Genomic DNA, 20,491 nt, shown 5'->3' with positions numbered 1-20,491 from the left:
GTGGTGAAAAATTATAGGAAACGATTTTTATTATAAAATAAGCAATATAAAAATATACATGTTGTATATGAAAAAATATATATAATTTATATATATTTTTCCCTATACAACATTTTTATATTGCTCATTTTATAATTAAATTTGTTCGTTATAATTTGTAAACCATAAACCTATGAATTTATGTTCTAATATATTATTTGAAAAAGATTATGTGTGTGGGGAGGCAATCCGTGGCAGGGAGGGGGGGGGGGGCATTTTAGAGCATAACTCTGGGTCAGTAGCGTACTGTATGTAGTTAGCATAATAACGTCAATGGATACATTTGTTACATGGACCACAAAAAAGCAGGTGATTCAGCATCATCAGCCTAATCAACCAAAAAGTCTATAATGAAGCCTATATGTTGCGCTTGGATTCATGGTGGTGATGGTGAGGGCAGAGGAGAGACCGGTGTGTGAGGAGAGACCCAACAAAGTAGGAAGACACTTAGAGACAACACACCCCAGTCATGTTAATAAGCCACTCGACTTCTTTGAAAGAAAGCTCTTTTTTTTTCAATTTGCACTTGTATTTTATCTGTTTTGAACTTGCCGTTATTTGATCTTATTGGTTTAGAAATTTTTATTTCAATAAATTGTACACTTGGCCGTTTTCGTTATCATTTTGTTGACAAGTGGGGCTTGAAAATTCGCCCACCCCCTTAGGTGGGGAATGACAGAAAATGTTTGAGAACCACTGCCATAGCTAAACATACAGGAATAACACATTAGGCACACAAACAATACTCACAAAACTTGACACTAACACAACACTTCACGATACAGAATCAGCTCCACACACACTAAAACACAGCGATCACACTTATGATCTCTACACTAGAGCCTTGGGACTTGCACACCGCTTACAGAGTAAAACAAGGGTTAGTAAAACAAAATACAAACCAAAATGCCCACATCAGAGACAGTGAATACAAACAATGATCGACCCAGTTGCCCAAAATAAACAGCTATTTATAGAAGATCTAATAAGCTACCTTGGTTCAGGTGAGCACCCGCATCACGTGACCGAGGTGCCTTCTGGGAAACTTAGTCTGCAAACCAAAACTACACAAACAAAACAGTGACCTCTAGTGGTGGTCCCTTACAAATTAAGTAGATATTCATCTGCTACTAATGTACATTATAGACTGTAGTATTTAACTCAATTACTTTCATATTTAAGTCAATTACAGAATCTCAAAAAATATTTTTAACAAATTAACTGGGTTAACCGCTTAAACTATCTTAGCCCGTGTTTTAACAGCTTTTTTTTTCATCAGGAGTTAAAGGTATAATAGGGCTTTTTTTTCTTACTAGTACAAATAATGTGAAAACTGTGAAAGAGTGGTTCTGGGAGCATGAAGAATCATTTTGACACATGAACTGACCATCACATTGTGCAGAGCGACACATTGGATATTGGTTATTGGATCGATCTTTACAATGGGTTACTAACTAAGTACCATCAGTCAAACACTGTTGGGATAGGGTGTTTTTTTTCTTCTTTTTATTTTGGAGAAACAGATAAATTTTTATATCTTATAATATATAAAGGAAGTTCATTCCACCACTTAGGTGCCAGAACAGAAAACAGTCTAAATGTATGTTTTCCTTAATTTCTGAGTGAGCAGTGCTGGAGGATCTGAGGGAACATAGTTTAGTGCGCGGTGTGATTAGAGCTGAGAGGTAACTGTAGGCCATTTTTAGCTTCGTAGGCAAGCATCAGGATATCGAAATTGATGCAGGCAGCTACAGAAAGCCAGTGCAGAAGCTGGGTGGTGTAGGAGAAGTTAGGAAGATTGAAAACAAAATGTGGAGCTGCATTCTGGATCAGGTGCAGAGGATGATGGGTGGACAGGGGCAGACCCGTCAGGAGTGAGTTGCTGTAGTCCAGTCTTGAAATAACAAGTGACTAAACAAGCACCTGTGTAGCCTGAGTAGAAAGAAAATTGGAGAATTATTCTGATGGTGTAAAAAGCATTTTGACCATATAGCACACATAGAAGGGATTTATAATCTCACTATCTGCTATCCAGTCTGCTTCAACTCAAGATTTCTTCCATCAGAATCATTTAATTCTTATTCATCTCCACACCTTTATTCCTTATAGGCTTATTTTCTTCACCATTTTTTTTAATGCAGCTCTAAATGAGAAGGTTTGGCATCATGAGCACATTTTCCACATATTAATGAATTTTAATCAAGAGCTTGATTTTACAGTCACACAATGTCGGACCTGTTACATCCACAAGAGGGCGCTGGTGCGCGTACCTGTTCTGTTGTAGACAAAAAACACTTATTTGTAATAATAACAATAATGTTAATAATTTGTTCACCGTTTAGAAGTGTTTTTGATGTGTTTGCTTATTTCCGATAATATATCTGTGTGAATGTGTGTTTCCCCTGAGTTCTGAGCAGCACTTCCCTGAGGGACTGTTTTCAGTCTGAACCTCTCTGTACTACAGTGTGGAGCCTTTCAGATCAGAGCTGTGTGTGTGTGGAGTGTGTGAGAAACACACACAGTAAATGAGCTGATGTGTGTGAGAGCAGATGATGGAAGGCAGTGTGGAGCAGACTGACTCAGGTGGACTCCATGTCCAGTCCCATCTCGGACACTTCTCTCTCTGTCGGAACAACAGCAAACTGGAGACGTTTCTGAAGAGACACTCTCACCGGGACGTGCACGAGCGGATTCACTACTACGAGTCGTGTGTCGTGGTTTCTGAGGAACTCGACAAGGTGTTTCTGCACGTGCTGCTCACCGACGACTCGATTTACCTGAGCGAGTATCAGCCTCAGACCCTCAGCAGGGCTCTGCACTTCAGCCTCATTCTGTACATCCAGCTGCTCAGTGCAAATACAACTCCACTCATCCCACACTCAGGAATAAAGATACTCACCTCTACTGTCTCCTGGTTATTCACTGTGGACTGGTTTTGTAGTTTTGATGAAGCTTTAATTAGCTTTACAAAATACAAGGTCACTCTCTTGTAGTGTAGAGATTAATAAATATGGGAGCTAAGGAGCATTATTATGGTACACTAATGCTATAGATGAGTACAATTTTAATTGGTTAATTTATTAGCAGTAATCAAACAATGATTAAAGATTAACATCCCTACAGTAGTTTTGATTATCTTTTCCAATCTTGTACAGGAATCAGTGAGGTTCTGCTCGGTCCTGACAGGAGAACGTCTCCAGCTTCTAATAGGTCCAGACTTCACTCACTAAGTCTTCACCTCCCAGTCTCACACTCCCGAGTGTTTACATGATTGGGATTGCATTCAGAAATGTGTTAGTCCAAGAATTAGACAAAAATACAAGACAGTGGTTTAATGTTGCTGCTTGGAAACTAAACTGTTCTGAGCAAACAGACCAGCAGAAGCTTTATTACTGAGTGATAAGTGAAGTCAGAAGGTCAGCATCACTGATTATTTTTCCTCTTTTTGTCCTAAACTGCTTCATCTATTTCAGATGATAAGATTTACTCTCACTCTTCGTCTCTTCCTCTGTCTCTGTACAATGCTGAAGGACACTGTAGCGCTTTATGGTTGTTTTACAAGTGTTTATTCCCAGCGCTGAGCCCCATTGGGAGGCAGAGTATCAGGAGGGGAGGGTGAATGTTATCCTGGAGACAGAGACATGAAGGGGGTTTGTGGTGCAAGTAAGCATTAGAGAAAGACTGAATAGAAAAGAAAGACAGGATGATTACGAGGATGATGGAGATGATTAGAATATGTGTGTGTGTGTACTGTACCTATACACACACACACTTTAGGTGTGCTTCATAGAAAAAAACCAGATTTTACTATTTGGACTTTTAATTTAACTTGATTAAAATGATGTACACAGGGTTTTGTTTTACACGTGAAGGAATGCTGTCTTAAATGTGTGTGTGTGTGTGTGTGTGTGTGTGTGAGAGAGAGAGAGAGAGAGAGAGAAAGAGAGAGAGAGTTTTAGAGTTTTAGAGATTTTAAACACTTTATCGTGAAACAATTTAAGGAAATAAACTATTTACGGTTTTCCTGTTCATAGTCTTACACTCTGTGGTCATGAGTGTGTGTGTGTGTTCATTGTGTTACTCTGACCCAGGCTACTGTCCGTGTCCATGTCCTGTATTCTCTCCTGACTGGGAGCAGCTTTCAGTTTCTTCTTACCTGATGTGAGAGTTTTGAGCTTTTTTACTTTTCCCTGGAAAAAAAAAGTGTGTTAACCCCCTGTCTCCTTCCTCTTTCAGTCAGCTGTAAAAACCACTTGATTTGTTCCTCCATGTGCGTGTGTGTGTGTGTGTGTGTGTGTGTGTGTGTGTGTGTGTGTGTTTGTGTCCATCATGTGCTTTGCAGCTGTACCAGCAATCTCTGTTCCAAAAGCTCAGAGTGACCGTTTTTAACCACGAACTGTAGCTCAATGCAGAAAACACACACACACACACACACACACACACACACACACATACATATAGTGTCCACCAGCCTGACGACTTCTATTAATCTCCTTAAGCACTGCACTGATTTTGTGAGAACAAAGTGATGACCTTGGCAATGGCCCTGCTGTGAAGATAAAAGGAAAAAGTACAAGGGTGATGCTTAGCTCTAACACACACACACACACACACACACAAAACAAGAACTTCTGCAGCTATTATGTCATCCTTAATGAACCGTCTTCAAACGTAAGGCCGTCTTTATATCAATTAGCGCTTATTATAAAGCACTCCAAACAATAATTAACACTAATGATGAGTAAAAAGAGCTTAATGATTCCAGAAAGTATCATCGAGTCAGGAGCACACCCAGCCCATAAACACGCCTCCAAACACACAGGCACAGACTTAAACACACATCCGGGCGTGCACCATCACCCGGTTCATGCTATCCAGCCTGCGCAATACTAATTAAGCGCACACAGTCAGCTGTGTTTATAGTCAGTCAAAGAATGTCATGTTTTTTAAGTGAAGAAACTGAGAGGACAAAGTCATAGTGTTCCAGCCAAAGACCTCTGTGTTAGAGTGTGTGTGTGTTAAAGAAATAGTCCAGCTTCTTTCTTTTTTTTTTTAATCTACCAGCCACATCTGTAGTAGATGGGAAGTCAACCCAGATCAATTTCATGTTTTTTGTTCAAGTTCAAGTTCAAGTAGGCTTTATTGTCATTACAACCATATACAGTTAGTACACAGTGAAACGAAACAACGTTCCTCCAGGACCAAGGTGCTACATGCAACATAAATTTACAACATAAATTAACAGAGACACTAAACTAGCTAACCAAGAGGCCTAGTTAACTGGCTAGCAGAGACAGGACAGAGAGACCTTACATAAATTACAACATAAATTAACAATAACTAACTAGCTAAGTAACATTTTTATAGACAACATAAAGTGCACGTGCAAATGTGCAAACAAGAGCACTTGTCTGTGCTATGAAAAGAAATGATAAGAGTGGCTTACATTGTTGTCTCATTATACTTCTGAGTAGTTGAGGGCCGTGCTCAAGGGCCCAACAGTGGCAACTTGGTTTTGGGATTTGAACCTGGGAACTTCCAATCACTAGTCCAGTGACTTAACCACTTGCGTATCAACACTCTCCAGCACATTAGATGGCAGTATACAGTCTCTGAAAGAGGAAGTGGACTACTGTTTCGTATGTGATGCCATCAGTGCTATCTGTCTACTCTGTGTGCACAGCTCAACTACTACAGTCCACCACCATAGCTGATGAAGTAGGAAGGCTCATGAGAGGGTCACTGTTATGTAATAATGTTAGGCGCAGTGCGAAGGATGACTTCCTTGTACTCTTCTCCTCTTTGTGTTTTTTTTTGTGGCTTGCAAAGCAACTAGGTGCATACTGCCACCTGCTGTGTTGGAGTGTAAATACACAAGTGTACTCAGGTTTAAAACAAAATTACGAATATAAAAGCTTGCCAGCATGTGTGAGGCGAGTGGAGAACAATCGTACCCAGGCATTGTACTGTATGAATAAATCGTGCTTAATGTGAAAACACCCAAGGGGAGTCCATTCCTGGTACACAGTAGTGCCGAAGTGTCAAATATATCAGTATAATGGGTCAAATTTAGGCTGGTTTCACGTTAGAGCCCTGGGATAATTTCAGACAACACATAACCCCAAAGTCTGTTTCATTTGGATCAGTGAGAACACAATCGTTCCAGGCTCAGGAACCGTACCCGAATCCGCTTTGAAAAAGTGGTCTCGGGCTCAGTACAGCACACTCCGGCATTGGATCGAATCAGATATGGAAGCCAATCATACCTGAGCATGGAAGGAGATCGCTGTTTATACATGATGCCATTAATGCCATCTGTCTCCTCCAATATCTCTGTGTGCATGTAACACGTGCCAGTCTCATCCTTTGGCCTCCTTTATGCTGATAAAGTAGGAAAGCACATGTTTTTCTCGTTTAATCGTTTAGTGTTAAATGTCGGCTCACAAACCAAGTAGGTACATATTGCCACCCGCTGTATCGGAGAGTGTGAATACGCAAGTGTACGGGAGAGCGGAGTACAAAAAATGTTACGCTAGACCAGCAGGGGAGTGGGGAGGTGAACCAATTGCACCTGGGCAATGTAGAAATCAATCCTGCCTAATATAAAACGCACTAATTCACATCTGTTCCGGAGCACACGATGTAAAAGCAAGTAAATATTTACTATAACTGGGTTTTATTACTATAGAAACATTGCATCAAAAAAAAAATGTACAAGCCTTTAGTTTGAGTTCACAGCCAAAACTAGAGGTGTTGCTGTAGAAAACTTTTTAACTACGGCTCTGCTAGGAGGAACTCATGGCTCTGGGAATGCAGCTCCACATATCAGTAATCATTTATGCTTCAGGATGAAAAAAAAGCCAAATCTCATCAAATGTTGATGATGACAGCCTTTTGCTTTTTGCATGGACATGTGAATGATTTTTCGTTCTTTTTTTTCCCTTTCCTTTCGCCGCATTAGAAAAGTCGATATTTCAGCCTGGCAGATGAGAGTAAACAATTCAGACAAAACAACTGGACAGAGATCCCAGATTTACTGCATGCTATATTTCCCCACACACACTGACTTGTACACACACTTCTCACTCTATCCCTCTTTCGCTCTAACACATCCACATGGTCAATGTGTTCATGTCCCAGATTAATTGAACATCATTGCACTAGGTTTGAACTCCTCTCTTACCTTTGTACTCCTAATCTCTCAGAGTGTGTGTTAAGTGTGAGTGCATGTGTGTGTCTTCAGCCAAGAGCTGCTGCGTCTCTGACAGGTGCCATGGTCCCGTAGACTCCAGGGGAACGACAGGCTCTCTCACTCACACACACACACTCGCTTTTAGAGCTGCAGGGACGAATACAGATAGATATCTCCTGCTCTAGGACTGTGTTTGTGTGTGTGAGAAAGAGAAAGAAAGAGATGGATTGTGTAAAAGTGCAGGATTCCAATGGTCCTTCTGGAAAACACGTCTTATTGTTCCTTCTTGGTTTTTTCTCTCTGTCCCAGAACAGAACGGTCCCATACACTGCACTTCTTCTTCTTTTTTTCTTTATAGTAATATCTAATCTATTTGTTTTTGTTTGTTCTCAGTCCTCAGTTCTTTGTGCACCACTTGATGTATGGGCTGCGTTAGACTCCTCTGTCGCCACGTCTCACTCTACTTTGGCTCCTGCACCGTCTGATTCGGTCCCTGCTACTGCGGAGCGCTCCTGCTCTCTTTCTCTCTCCCTCTCTCTCTCCCTCCCTCCCTTTCACACTTTCACCCCTCCCTCTTCGGGCCACTCCTTCTTAGACAGCAGACTGCTCAGGGTGGAGACTGGACTAAAGTGAATGTCTGCATCTCTTTCTGTATCAATGCAGGCCTGTGATGCTGAACTGGTTGGGTTCTGACTTTCATGTGTGTGCGTGTGTGTGTGTGTGTGTGTGTGTGTGTGTGGTATGGTGGAGCATTCTGCCAACACTGACAGTTGTTCTCTCCGTAGCACCATAGTGACACCACACATTTTAAATGTGTGTGTGCGTGCGTGTGTGTGCGCATATGACAGTCTGTTGCACATTCCAAAAACACCCCTACTGCACATCTTATTGCATGTCTGATTTGATACGCTGTCCTCTTTACACATCCATGAGTGTTTAATAGCCGCTTTGATTCAAACCCAGAGTTAATCATTTATTTGAGTGCATTCTTAAGGCACATGTGCAGCTATTCGCTCTCTCTCTCTCTCTTTTTCCCTCTCACACACACACACACCATGTAAAAATAAAAAATGAAAAGATTTCACAAAAAAGAATTGTTTGAGTTTCAGCAGAATCCTGTTGATTTCATATTTTTCAGTGTTGTTATCGATGGAAAGCAGTTACACACGATGCAAAACACACCTGTAAACTTTATGAGAAAGAAAAAAGAATGAAACCACAGACACTCCTTTGCAGCACAGGTTAGTTTAATCAATGCACTTTAAATATGCACTAATTATAAATAGTTTACACACCCACGCATGTAGCTGTGATAACAACAATCTAAAATAAGATTCCTTCCTTTTTTCACTCTTTAATATAGTCAATTGGTTACCAAATTAAAATGAGAAAAATAATAAAAATAAATAAAGTAACCAGTATGTACAACAGTCAGTTTTTTTTTTTTTTCCTTTGGAGTAAATTCACATAAGTGATGTTTAAGTCTCCTAAGCCACCTCTAGTGTTCTAGTACCTTCTTCTGACTAGCATTAGCCTTTTCTGACTATTGTTTACCAAACTCAGACTAGCATTTACTCACCTCTCACTAGCATTTTCTCACCTCTAATGTTTACTCACTTCTGACTAGTGTATACTCTTCCTCTGAATAGCATTATCACACCTCTGATAAGCGTTTACTCACCTTTGACTAGCATTTCTTTATTTCAGTTTAGCTTTAACCCACCTTTGACTAGCTTAATCTATCTCTGACTAGCATTTACACTCCTCTGTATGGTGTTTACTTCTAATGCAGCTTTAGCTTTCGTTTAAGTTATTCCTAATGCAGCTTCTTTACAGATTGAGTTATTCATATAAACATTATTCAATGTTGTCAAAGTTTAAGTTGTTGAAACTTTTTCCTGTCGATGCCAGCAAAAGACCTTTAACACAAGGGTGAAACAAAGAAACTGTTATAAACATTTTGTATTATTATAGGGCTAGACATGGAATTTATAGTTTTTTTTAATATTTAACTTTTTTTCCTAAATGAATTGCATGATTAATTGTTCAGTTCTTTCAGCTATGTTTATATATTTAATACTGTTGTTTAACGATGCATTACAGCTGCAGTTCATGTTTTATTATTATTATTATTATTATTATTGTTGTTGTTGTTGTTGTTGTTGTTGTGGTTGTTATTACTGGTATGTCCGCCTTACCCTGATCACGTAATTCATAGTTTATCTAACTGTTTTTTTTTATTTTTTTTATGTATAATAAAAACATACTTGAAGACCTGAACGTTATGTGCCAAAGTAGATTGGTATTTGGACCTATAGATGATTTCCTTTGATTTCCTCCTTCACTAGAACCCCGGTCCAAGCTAAAAATAAGAAGGGCAATAGAATAATGCCAAACCAGTTATAACTTGGTCTCATCAAACCATAAGACATTCTGTTGCATGGTTTGGGGTGATTTTGTTTGTCTCTGTGAAATGTAAATGAGAAAGGGCTTCCATCTAACCTAACTCAGACAGGAATATTGCTTGAGCTCCTTAAATGTTGCTGTAGATTAGCTTTTTGATCAGTTTTCTTGTTGTCCTATTGACAATTTTAGAGGGTTATCTATTCCTGATGGTTGTCATTGTGGTATCTGGTTGAAGATGGCCTCCAATGTTCTATTGTACCCAGGGGTGTCGCACCCGTGGGGGATGTGGGTGTTTTAACACCCACACTTTTCCCGGTGAGAGGGTTCAACACCCAGACTTTTTCTACAGTTTTCCCGCAGTTTTAAACAAACACCTCGGCCTTGGCTCCTCCGTTTCCCTGGCCGCTCTGTGTTTCCGCTCGCTTCAGCTCTCCTCTCCCCTCCCTCTCAAACATGACACCGGCTGATGATTGGCTGTTCTGCCTTAAGTCCCGCCTCTCTTGGTGTGTTAGATTTATCGGTCAGCTCGTGCAGAGGAGGCGGGAACTTATGGTTGTTATGATTATTTACATCTCCGTTTTCCAGCTACTTTGAATGTTTATGCTTTTGAGGTTTTTAAATAAGCTTGATATATGTTTGGGAAGATGTTCTGTTTATGTTTTGTTGACATGTCGAATGTTTTCTGTATTATATTTAGTTTTTTAGACTAATGGCAATTGCTAATTGGGATAGTGTTCAGTAGCTAACTTAGCTAAATTCGGTTATGTGTGTGGCATTAATGCATAAAGTAACTGTGATGAAGAAGGCAGGAAATTGATGAGGAGGGACAAATTGACAATGTTAAGCAATGTATTTATGGGTTTATTGCCAGTGCAATTGATTTTGATATTTTGAGCATTGTTTGTTCATTAGCTGACCTGCCTGTTGTGTTTGATTGGATCTGTTGAGGAGAAAAAAAGTGAGAAATAATGTCAGTTTGCATACCTGTTGGCTATTGAAGAATATTATTTTAATGTGTATATTATTTTTAATGTTTAAAAACAGTAAATTGTTAAATTATTTATACTATTATTTATATTATTATACTTTTAAAACTGAAGAACATATTTAAGGGAATTGCAAGGTCTGAGGGGGGTGAGTGTCCATGTCACACTATAAGACCTCTGTGTCCAACAAGGTGGACTGTTGGCACTAGTGCCATCCCCACTGTGCTAAACCAGTACGAGTGCATAATCAAGGCTTTGGCTGAAATGGCAGTGAGTCAGTTTGATGCGGCTACTAAGGCACAGGGGCTTTATGACACATTCCAGCAGGGAAATGTAGTCTTTGGTCTTCTGTGTGCTTTGGAGATCACAGGGGAGTTGGAGGTTTTGAATATGTCCCTCCAGAGCACAATTCAGACCATAGATGGGATGCTTTCAGCTGTTGCCTGTGTTAAGGAAAGTTTCAGCAAAAAGAGAAACTCAGAGTTTTCAGGCTTATTACACGAAGGCAACAAGTATGTGTGAAACACTCCATCTCACTCCTATTGCCGCTCCTCGTGTCTGTATCCCACCTTAGCGCTTCACAGGTAGTGCTCCTGCACATGTACATGTGTCCCCTTCTGACTACTACAGGACTGAATTCTACAAAGTTTTGGATGTTGCTGACAAGCAGTTTATAGAAAGATTTGAGCAGGAAGGAATGCAAATGTTAAGGCACCTGGAACAAGTTCTATTAACTGGAAAAATGCATGTTGTTGTCCAACAGTACCCAGAAATCAACCCAGACATTCTCAAAGGTTAGCTTGCATTGTTCAGAATGAAGTACAGCTTCCAGTCTAGTACTGAAGTTGTTGCAGTTCTTCAAGGAATGACCCCAGAGGTCCGTGGTCTCTTTGACGAAGTCGAAACAGTTGCCTGACTCCTCCTAGTTGTCAGAAAGGAGTTTCAGCAGCCTCCGGAGGCTGAAAACATGGCTACGCAGCACAATGACCCAAACTCGCCTCACAAGCTGGACAGGGTAAACAGAAAAAAGTTTGCTGAGCAGTTTGTCTCTTGTAAGGAGAGCAGAAAGAGCACTTTTGGTTCTTTTAAATTACACTGAAAAAAATGATTTTTTGGTGTGGTAAAATGTATTAAATTAACCATCATAATTTTTACATTGTAAAAATACATTTCAAGGAGAACTAGAATTTTCTAAGTAAAAGTTTAAATACCTACACATTTAATTCGTGTAATAAATTAACTGAGTGGAAAGAGTTAAATATTATTATGTATTTACTTGTAACATTTACATGTTTTATAATCACTGCACATAAACCTAATAATATTAAGTAAATTTTACTTTTTAAGTTTAGTTAAAATTTCAAATTAAACCGCGCATGCGTGTTTGGAGACGCTGTACCCGCGCTGTGGATCAGTCGGTTGGGGATCATCACGGAGGTACAGCACGGCGTGGCTGGAGCTGGAGTTTGGCGTGTTCGAGGTAAGTTTACCTTTCTGTTTTGGATGTGATTCTCACTTTCATGACCCCCAATTAATGTTCATCTTAATCTCAGGACGTACAATTAGCAATATTTCAGTTTTTAATAGTGTGGAGATTCACAAAACACCGTTTTTCGTGTAAAAACCTGAACCTACGGAGCCCCCCAGGGGTCCTGTGGTAAAAATTAAAAAATAAATAAATAAAATAATAACGAACCGAGCGCGCGGATTAATAGAACGAGATGCGTGTTTCTTACCCCCACCTCTCGTGAAAACGGCGTGTTCAGAGAAAGGTCCGCTAGTGAGATGTCCTTTCTGAACAAACTGAGTCAGGTGTGTTAAAGCATTAAATGGTAAAAGAGCACTAGCAATAAATGTTTTTTTTTTTTTAATCCGAATTTTGATAATAAGTTACAAGTTAAATTTCAACTGTAATGAACCTGTACATATGTTTATACAGTATTGACAGAAGCTCTAATTTGTCCAAATCGCATTGCAGACAAGAAAAAGAAGTAGAGTCATCCTGTGACCTTGCATGCTTCATCTTTCCACACATGATTCTTGCTTCTCACTTTTTCCTTAATCCCTCACTGTTCTATCTTGTATTTTTCTAACAATGTCAGAAACATGTGTTTGTGTTAGTAGCACTGCTTGACATGCCTGATGCCTTTCTCTTTTGTAATTTTCTTTGGATAAAGGCAAACTTACAAAAGATGAAAAATTGGCTAAATGTAGTTGTACTAATAAAAGATTATGTAATGATACAATGTAAATATTTTCACAGAAACAAAGCGTAGAGCTGAGACGTGAATCTGAAGAGGATCTCTGATGATTGCCTGGTAAAGCATTGTTTTCTTATTAATTATACAATTTAAAATGTTAAATTCACTACAAGATAAAGTTAGATGATGGGGTGGACATTTCCTGCTTAGTGATGACCATCTACAGTTTATCTAGCTCAAACAGTAGAGCATGGTGCTACCAAGGTCATGGGTTTGATTCCCAGGAAAAGCAAGTAATTGTAAATTACAAGTTATAAATAAAAACTTGTACCTTGAATATAGTGTTTGTTGCATTGGACAGAAGCATATACCAAATGCAAATGAATGCATAAATCTGAGTAATAATTGAAAGAATTTTCATGTTTGTACTAACCCTTTAAATACAAACTCAGCATTCATCATAGGATTTCCTGACACTGTAAAGGTGCAGAGTAATCTATATGGAGTGTGGCCATCTCATGCCATGTTTTAGAATGTTTTACTGATGCAAGATTATTGCTAAAGCAATTTAACCCAAGTTTAACAATCTGAAGTATATGAAGTGATGGTCATTTTTTATTATCAATTATTGTTATTATTATTTTTTCTCTGTGATAATGAAGTCATCACAGGTGATTGAAGCAATTCAGATTTTTTTGTTTCTCGAAATAATATATATTTTTTTTATTTACTTGTAAATTTTATGCAGGAGGACAGACGAAGTGATGCCAGTTTGCACATTCTTAAAATCCTTGTTGTCCGTGCTGTTGAAGGGGAGGAACCGGTTGGTGTATCCATAATCCTTGAAGGAAAGGAAATTTTGCAAGAATGTGGCAATACTGCAAAGGCATGTGCACTGCTTATGGGAATAATTTTTGCCATAAACCTTGCAGACCCCCGAGCACTGCGCTACACATTTGAGCTATTTCAGAAAGTTCTTTTAGAACTTGGTGGGATCAAGCTATCACCAAAAGTGCAAGCTTTAAAGATAAAGTTATCATCTTAAAGCATTTGATATGGCTTGACTACTTGTCTTTACATGTTCAGTGTTTACATGTTCAGCTTAAAATGTTTTAATGCGTTAAGTTTCAATGGCATACTTTTAAGTGCACTAGTCCAGAGTGCTGATTTGAATGTTGCAACTTTACTGCTACAGAGGGCTATTAAGTTTTACAGTTTGTTTAATGTATTTTCTGCTGTATTTTATTTCTAAATGAATGCTGTATTTTATTAATTAATTAATTTATTATTATTATTTTACACAATTTTGTTTAAAACAAGTATTTCCGGCCCTGGTGCTGTGCAGATGTTTCTATGGATGCAAAATTTATCTGAATGCACATTTATTAAAAAGACAACCTGTATCTAGACTGTGAATGTCAAAAATATTTGGTAATGTTGGTGAATAAACTGTTTAATTATATTTTAGTTGTGTGATTTATGAAAGATATAGATGAAATAATTACTTAAGTTTCTTTGCAAAACATAAATTAGCAATGTGTACATTATTATAGGGAGTAATATAAATTAATAAAACCAAGTAAGGGAAAATCTTATAAAACAAAATGATAGTAAGATTTACTTAATAATTTCATAAAATCAAGGTTCCTGCTGATACAACAATAAATTAACTTTACTAGATTATTTTAAATAAATCTAACTTGTGCATTAAATATAATTATGTAACTTTTACTTAATTTTTTTAATTGTTAATTTAATTGTTAAGTAGATTTTACCTGACAATTACGGGTGAGTTTTACTTAATATTGGAGCAATAAAATTTACTTAAAATCTATGTGTGCAAATTGTTACGAGGATTTTATTAAGTAAATCTTACAAGTTATTTTTTTCAGTGTAGAGATATAGTTGGTCATATGTTATTTGGTCAGTTGTTGTTGTTGTTGGTTGCATTTATATATGTACATAGTTGTTTATATTTTTCTTCTGAATATACAGTATGTTGTTTGTATGAAATGTTGTCTGTATATTTGGAGTAACAAAATAATTTTTTCCTGAGATTATTAAAGCATTTCTGATTCTAAATCTTTAGCAAGTCTAGCAAGTTTGTTCTAAGTGTGTTTTTAGTATCACTCTAGTATCACTATCACTCATTTAAATTAAAAGCTTTTTATATCTTGTATGTTAATACCTTTTGTACCCTTTTGACATTGTATTCATCATTTTTATTGTTAACAAATAAACAACATTCATCCCCCACACTTTTAAAAAGCTTGCTACGCCCCTGCTCACACAGATATATTATCGGAAATAAGCAAACACATCAAAAACACTTTTGAACGGTGAACAAACTATTAACAGTATTGTTATTATTACAAATTAGTGTTGTCTACAACAGAACAGGCGCGCGCATCGGGACTGCAGACACACCAGCGCCCTCTTGTGGATGTGACAGGTCCGACATTGTGTGACTGTAAAATCAAGCTCTTGATTAAAATTCATTAGAATGTACATGCCAAAATAAATAAATATATAAACAAACAGCCATACCGTTATAATCAGATGCATTTTATTTTACCTATTAATACATTAATGCTTTGTTTACAATTGATAACTTGCCTGGGTGTAGAAGAAGAAAATAATGAAAACTTCTGTAAGTGGGGCTGTGAGCCTGTGACACACTGACTAAACTAACAAGTATGATTAAAAATATAATAAATACAAAAACACTACTATTTAAAACTCTAATAATTGCAGACAAATCGAGAGGGTGCTCGCTGCAGAGCCAAATGGGAGGAGCTCGAGCTCCACCTCCCCCTCGCTAGATCTAGTGGGCGGGGCTTGAGACGCTATCAAGCGCTACCAAGTGGATGTTAATGTCAGTGCAGGTTCAACCATAATGGAAGTAAATGCTTATCCCACTGCGCTACGTGACGTCGTAGTGACGTCTTTTCCATGTCATTTTTGGACTTCCAATTACAGTCTGTCGTAAGATAGGAATAAGGTGGATAGGCCACCATGATTTATATATATATTTGTTTATTTTATTTATTTTATTTATTTAATACTGCAATGCTTTACCACAGTAAGAATTTTGGAGAACGAGTGAGGTTGCTTGCTACCCAATGCTAACGGCTAGGAGTACTTTATTTACATACAGCACTCTATAGCATGAGCAACACATTCACCCAAAACCTACACCTAATTCAGCCTAAGCATGTACCAGAGAACATTCAGCAGGTCACACACACCCTAATGGGGCAAACATGGCCGAAGCCACTAGCGCAAACAAACTTCCCCAACATGGTGAACACACAGAAACCCTCCCGCAATGCATGATGGTCGTCAGCCGCCGCCCCGCCTACGCCACAATACAATATAAAATAAAAATTTTAATAACTTGATTATGAGATACTTTAAATAAAATAAAAACTGTTAGGGAAACAGGAAAATGTAAAAAATATATATATATGATCTACCAAAAAAATAAATAGTCATACAGATAATAAATCTTGTTTGTTTATAAATAATCTGTATTCATATGTATAATCATATGATGATAGGCTCTATTTTGTAAAACACATTTACTGCCACTGCCATAGACGTCCAAATGACATCCAAAAAAAATAAGGCAGATTAGGTTAAATGTTGAACGTCAAAATGACGTGGTCATGGTTGGACGTCCAAATAGTGGACCTAGTTTGGACGTCAAAATGAGATAAATTCCACAAGATAAAAAATATCCATACTGTTTAATTTAGATGTATTATTGCTTTTTTACTTAGACCTAGTTTTCTGTCACTCACTGGATTGTACTCTTTCCACTGCTTCATCTGGTATCTGTGCAGCTGTGGCTGTAGTAAACAAAGATAACAAAACCGCAACAGTACCGATTAGAAGATAATACAGATGAGCACTCAATGTTAAACAACTGACAAAATAAATAGATTCCTTTATTTACCCAGTACTATCTGACCGTTGTGATCCAACTGCAGTTGAACATCTTTGCCCACTACTTTCTGGATGCTGGCTTTAGTTTTAATATTGCATTTTGTGTTGTAGTGGTGTAGCATGGTCCGTATCATTAAGATGTGCTGAGAGGGTGTGAGGTAATTAAAAAAATAATTGTTCTTCCTCATGTCTGCAAATAATTGTTCTGCACACTGGCTGTTAACCCAGCCAGCCAGTTCTGGGACAAGTCCAATCCTCCGAAGGGCATCTCTAGTATCCTTTGTATTCCTCTCATGGAAAATATCATACAGCGTGTAGTGGTCAGATGACCCGGTGGTTGGGTGGCAGTTAACGTCTGTACCTGTTTTCTTTGTTTTGAGCCAAGGTAAATTGACTTTTAGCTTTCCCTCACCAGCCAGCTGCACATTCTCTGTGGTTGCTTCAGCCAGCCGCCCCTCATGTGGACTAAATAGCAATTTTTCAGGCTCCCTCAAGTTAGTATGTGTTGCCAGTCCTCTTGCAAAATCCTATATGGCTATGTTTGGAAAGTGCTTCTACCTAAGCAAAATGTCAGCATAGTCTCTGGGACTCTCTGCTCTTAAATTAAATTTCATGGAGTACACCACTGTACATAACAACTGCCCAACCACCTATGGAAAACGCATAATTGATGTAATATTAATGTACATAAACAATGTTTAATAACTGCTACAGATGACCTTGTATGCTTGACCTACAAACATTACATTCTCCTGGCAGAAAAAAACAACAACTTGTTATCACTGTGGAGTAAACAGATGCAACTACAGATCTAATTGTACAGTGAAAGATGCAGCTTACCAGAAGCTCCCCAGACCTTCTCAAAGATCTTGTCATAAGATGACCTGTTCTTCATTTCATCCCGCAATCTTAGGATAAGGTCCATTTTTGAGCCTTTTGAGTCCAGGCCACATTGCTTACACAGTTTTCTAACCATGTCCACCTATTATTTTAACAAGAAATAATATTTAGCTTAATGCAAACACAGTGAATTAATAATCAGTGTAACAAGTCATTACCTTGAGATTAATTAGTGCATCTTGGAGCCTCTCCTCTGTCATTTGTAGATCTGCCATTTCTGTAGCCTGTCTTGGTGCATGAAACTTTTCATGTTCTGTGTTAAAAACTATGTCATCCCTTCTAGTTTTTGGTCCAATCCAAGGAGCCTAGTTGTTATAACATGGAACAACCACAAAAGGGTTCTTTCGGCCACCTTGGAAATAAATATATATATATATAAAAAAAAAACAAGCAGCTTAAATTTACTTCAATTAAGAATCCTGCTATAGTTCACAATTGTGATTAAACAATAATATTAACATGCAAAGTCTACATCACAATACTATCACTGTATTCTTGTGGTGGAACAGACAAGCCCTATATTTTAAGTGAACAGACACAAGTAAGTAAGTGGCTTACTTACAGGGAAGTAAGCCACTGCAAACGATTTCAGACATCACAGAGTCCCAAAATAGCTTGATATCGACAGTGCCATCAAAGTGTGCTGGTGGAGCCTCCATGTCACTTACTGCAGATTTAAGCAAGGTATTAAAAAACAATTGTCATTTTTCTTTTATTCATCAAAAACTGTTTGTTCTGTTACTTACCAGGCATATTGAATACACCCTTTCTGTGAAGGTCCATGACCACCACTGGTGGATAGTATCCACACTTGTAACAAGAATACAAGTAGTTGTGTGAGGTCATGGCTTCAAAGTGCATGTAGGCATGGAGTATTGTGGCTTTTTTAGGGAAGGTCTTATTTTCTGTTTGCTCAAGGACTTCAATTGCGCGGCTTACAGAATGGTGAGTCTAAGAAAGTATAAAACATAGTAGGGCACACATTCAAAAAGTAAGAACAGTAAAACAGTAAATGTGTTCTTACCTGAAGTGATTCGCGTAGTACAATACACAGATGAAGGGAGATGAGAATATGGTCGTCATTCCATCATTACACATCATTCCATTCTTGATATCTGTACATCAGCCCACAGTCAGGACATGCCTTGCAGTATGTAGAAAAGCCTTAAAAATGCAAGGAAAAGAAAAATTACAATATTGTTATTGGTTGCTTTCAATCATCAGTCAATCAAACTTAAATTGGTTTTGCTAAGATGATACGGATTATATATTTTGACACCATTTACAACACCAGTATAAGTAATAAGTTTGGCATCTGCTGTTATGAGCAGTGCTTCAGTAAGTTCCCCTGCACAGTCCATGCATGATGTTTCTTTTGGTATCAACCACCTTGGAAAATCCAGCAAAGATTTGGAACCAGTGACCAAATGCTGGGGTAGTTGGGCAGGAAGAGCTTTTTTTTCCATTAAATAGTGAACCATCCTTCGAAGGCCTGCATCATCAGGAGGATATGCGTGTCCTTCATCTTCACCTGGCTTTGCCTTGGATGCACAATCTGTCTCTTGATTATTCACAGCTGGATCTGGCCTGATGTCACTTACTGCAGTCATGAACAGATGTCAGTCAGTACTAAAAAGATGCCATTTTGCGACTGATTTATGAAAACCTGACTGTCTTGCTTTGGCACAGGGACAGTGCCAGGACTTCTTTTTTGAATCATATGCTGCTATTACCCTACCCAGTCTGCTGTGGTATGACACTTTTGGCTCATATACTGAAATGAACTTTTTGGATGGAGGTCCTCCAACAGTCACCTCAACAGAAAGTGGAACACCTGCATCAGTAGCTGCCTTTCGTTGGTTTAAGCAGCTCTGTTTCCTTGCATCCCCAAAAAACCTACAAGCAACAATTTCTGTCAGTACCTCCTCATCTAAAATGATGGGTGTTGTGTCTGAGTGGGGACAGAAGAGCAATGACTTAAGATGAATGCACTCATAAGGAACAATTCCACTCCTCACTGCAAATTCAGCATTTGTGTTGCATTCATCCAATTCACAGGTTATTTTTTGGCTTGCACCCCATGTCTTTTTTTGAACATGTATAGGAGAGCATGGCTTAAAAAATGACTTATCAACAGCAAAGATGCCATTTTTGGCATCAATGCATTAGCATGATAGATGCTGCTTTGCTGTAATAACGTCTACCCTTTGCCTATGTCTTCGGTTGATATGAACCAGCAAGTTCCTTTGATTTATTTTAATGCCAGTGTGTGCAAGTCACCCTGACTTGCTGCCGGACGCGTACTCTTTTTGCTGACGATGCTGGAGGTGGTCCTGGTGCTGCTGATGGAGGTGGTGCCACTGATGCTGGGGATGGAGGTGCTGCCGCTGATGCTGGGGATGAAGGTGCTGCTGATGCTGGGGATGGAGGTGCTGCTGCTGGGGATGGTGATGGTGCCAATGATGCTGGGGATGGAGGTGCTGCCGCTGATGCTGGGGATGGAGGTACTGCTGCTGGGGATGGTAATGGTGCTGCTGATGCTGGGGATGGAGGTACTGCTGCTGGGGATGGTAATGGTGCTGCTGATGCTGGGGATGGAGGTACTGCTGCTGGGGATGGTAATGGTGCTGCTGATGCTGGGGATAGAGGTGCTGATGCTGGAGATGGTGGTCGTGCTGCTGATGCTAGGAATGGTGGTTGTCCAGATCAAAATTTTTACACATTTTAAAATGTGTAATAAGACTGTCACGCCTAATTACTGTTGATGTACAGTAACAGCAGTGAAAATGTGGTGATTGCCTGCACTTTAGACCACACTT

At 38.7% G+C, this 20,491-nt stretch overlaps 1 protein-coding gene and 2 long non-coding RNA genes across 3 annotated transcripts in view; 1 reads left to right on the top strand and 2 right to left on the bottom strand.

Annotated features, from left to right (window-relative positions):
• LOC128534119 (NACHT, LRR and PYD domains-containing protein 12-like) overlaps positions 1-20,491 on the bottom strand; it is a 483,267-nt gene that overhangs the window by 87,736 nt on the left and 375,040 nt on the right. The window lies entirely within an intron of this gene.
• Positions 11,818-14,000, top strand: LOC128533845 (uncharacterized). The gene is made up of 3 exons (XR_008361391.1): positions 11,818-12,103; positions 12,887-12,941; positions 13,573-14,000. It is a non-coding gene; the product is annotated as an uncharacterized LOC128533845 (long non-coding RNA).
• On the bottom strand, positions 18,062-18,792 carry LOC128533864 (uncharacterized). Its single transcript, XR_008361415.1, has 3 exons — positions 18,697-18,792; positions 18,419-18,623; positions 18,062-18,339 (listed from the first exon to the last, which is right to left on the bottom strand). It is a non-coding gene; the product is annotated as an uncharacterized LOC128533864 (long non-coding RNA).

The sequence above is a fragment of the Clarias gariepinus genome, chromosome 12, assembly GCF_024256425.1.
Source record: "Clarias gariepinus isolate MV-2021 ecotype Netherlands chromosome 12, CGAR_prim_01v2, whole genome shotgun sequence".
Taxonomy (NCBI): domain Eukaryota; kingdom Metazoa; phylum Chordata; class Actinopteri; order Siluriformes; family Clariidae; genus Clarias; species Clarias gariepinus.
The sequence above is the reverse complement of the archived record's forward strand: the minus strand, read 5'-3'. Positions and strand labels throughout refer to the sequence as shown.